The following is a 2,869-nucleotide window of genomic DNA, read 5'->3' as shown; positions in this document are numbered from 1 at the left end:
CATAAATAAATAAATAAATAAATAAAATTTTTAAAAAAAGAAATTAAATTATTGAAACATAAGTGAAACCTTAACAATGCACAACCCAGGAAAATATAATCAAATGAATTTCATAATTAGTCAATCTAGATCAATTGTTGAATTCTATGAACATAGGCAATAACTGCTTTAATTTTTCAAAGAACTAATGAAAAAAACTATAAGTTCCTATGTATTATTGAAAAGTCTGTACTTTTGCTGACTACATTCACTGATTTTTGTCCATTTTGTATTCATTTTTTCTTTCATTTTTTTTGAGACAGGGTCCTACTACAGGCTGGACTTGAAATTACTAAGTAGCCCAGTCTGGCCTCAAACCTGAAGTGATTCTTCTGCCTTACTCTCCCAAATGCTGGAATTACAGGCATGTACCAACACATTAGAACTATCTTTTTGTATTCTTTATAAATTTGTCAAAAATCTTTTACCCATTTATTGTGTTATTATGTTTTCTGCATTTGCTTTTATTTTGTTAAAATTATTATGTAACTTTCTGAAATCTATCAACTATATTTTATTTAACTTTCTCTCTAATGTATTAATACAGCTTCTGACTTCCAATACTTTACCAGCATTACATAACTAAAAACAATTAATTGTTATCCACATAACACTGGTTAATTTTAAGATGGCTAGTACTGAGTCAAAATTCCTATGTATGATCACAACATACAACTCAAGTTTGAAACTTCTAATTTCCACTACTAATTTGCCATGATGAATAGCATATTGTAAGCTTTCAGAGTAAATTTTTTTTTGTTCTTCCACTTCTTTTGAAAAACTGTTTTCTTCCAAATGAAATTTTAACATTTAAATCAGACCATTTGAAAACAAATGTCCATATTTTTATGTTTGAATCATCACAATTCATTGTTAAAGAGATTCTTAGTCCCAATAAATTCTTTCATTGAGTGCGTTTGTAAGAACAGAAAGACATGATAGACTTCCTCATCCAGCATAATGGGTAGCAAGACCAAAACATGTAGAAAATTTACTTATTCAACACTTGCTATGATTGGAATACTTCAGAAAAGAAGAACCAAGGAAAACTGCATGTTTTTATATGTACATTTGATGATGACTAGACAGCCAGGTGTAAAAGTGATTGGATAAATGTGATGTAAGGGTTACAAGCTGAGGGAGGATAACCCACTTGTGTGTTCGGATTCTTCTTCATGCCCCAGTGCAACATTTCCTCTCTTGTGCCTGCAGCAGGCTTCCCTCTGCAGTGAAAGTCTGCAAAGGAGAAGAGAGAAGGTACTCTTTCAAGGCTGTATGGCTTGCTGTGGCAGAAGGGCAATCTAGTTTCTGTGGCTGTATTCTGAGGCCTCCAGTCTTTTCTGGTTAAAAAAACAAAGTTACATAGCATGCTAACCACCTACACTTGGAATATCATTTTATGAGCACAACATACTCATGCTGAGGATAAAATAACTTCAGATTGAACAATTTAAAACATGCACCACTAAGTTCAAAGTTACCTATCTCTCTATCAAATTTATTACTGAGGAAATTGACAGATTTGCTCTTTTAAAATTATATTTCAAAAAGTCTCTGTTATACAATAAATGAACCATTAACCACCTGTGCTTATTAAATTTAAATGAAATGACATTTAAAATGACATTAATCAGTCTTATTAGCCATGTATTAAGTGTTAATAGCCACTTGTCTCTTGACTACTATATGCATAGCATGAAGGTGGAACATTTCTGTCAGCTAATAAAGTTCTCTGGCAAATTGTTTAAATAAAATGAAAATTTCCAGCAAAAGATTGGTCCTATTATCATAAGTTAAATTCTAAATCTCTAAATTATGTTTCTATGAAAATATTGGTATATATATATATATTCTTATAGCCATGCCATATCAAATATTAAGTAAGTAGTTTGTGAGTAATGGGAAGATTGTTTTTTAAAACTTAGACAAAGCAAAATCACCTAATTACAGCAGGACTCTGTATACTCCTGATATACTTAATGAGTTTGAACATTGTAACACTTAAGAGGAAATATGTTATGGTTTATATCTAACAAGGAGAAAGTAACTAAGATGGGATATAGTGTTCAATATTTCCCAAATTTATGTGACTGTAGTAACTTCCCATTTCCTTTTTCTTATTTGAATTGCTGTTTGTAAAATAACACATGTGCAATATGTTATTTCAATAGCTACCAAAGAGATAAAAAGAGGTATTGAAAGAATTCAGAAAACATTTGCTTACACAGGAAAAAGTATGAGAATATTTATATTGTGTTCATTTTTTTTCCTGTATTTTAGGTAAGGGCCCATCGGGTGCTCAGGGTCTCACCACTACACCGGACTAGTAGTGATCTACCTGTTTACAGCCTCCCAAGGGCTGGGATTACAGGTGTGCGCCACCACACCCAGTCTCCATCATCATCTCAGCACACCCTCGGGGGGGTGTGGCATTGTATTCACTTTATACAAATCACACTTTTATTTAGTAGAATCTTTATCGTATTAATGGAAATTGTCAATATTTGAAAATGGGCAGGCTTCCCCATAGCTTCATTTTCCGTGAGTAATTCGTTAAACTTAGTCCCCAAGGTGATGCAGTGAACCTTTAAGAGTGGGGACTACACTGAAGTCATTTCACTCTAGTGGTTGTACCCTAAAGAATTTTGGAACAGTTGTTTTCCAAAAATCATTGACAGTCTAAACTTTAAATCCCTATAGAATGTGGAAAGAAAACTACACATTTTTACACAGAAATTTAGAAAACTAATCATGTACAACATTGTAGCAAGACAATCCTAGGACATTTTTTTTTCTTTCTTTTCTTTTCTCTTTCTTTCTTTTTTTTTTT

Source organism: Octodon degus, unplaced genomic scaffold, assembly GCF_000260255.1.
Source record: "Octodon degus isolate 3935 unplaced genomic scaffold, OctDeg1.0 scaffold00006, whole genome shotgun sequence".
Classification (NCBI taxonomy): domain Eukaryota; kingdom Metazoa; phylum Chordata; class Mammalia; order Rodentia; family Octodontidae; genus Octodon; species Octodon degus.
Note: the sequence above shows the minus strand (reverse complement) of the source record.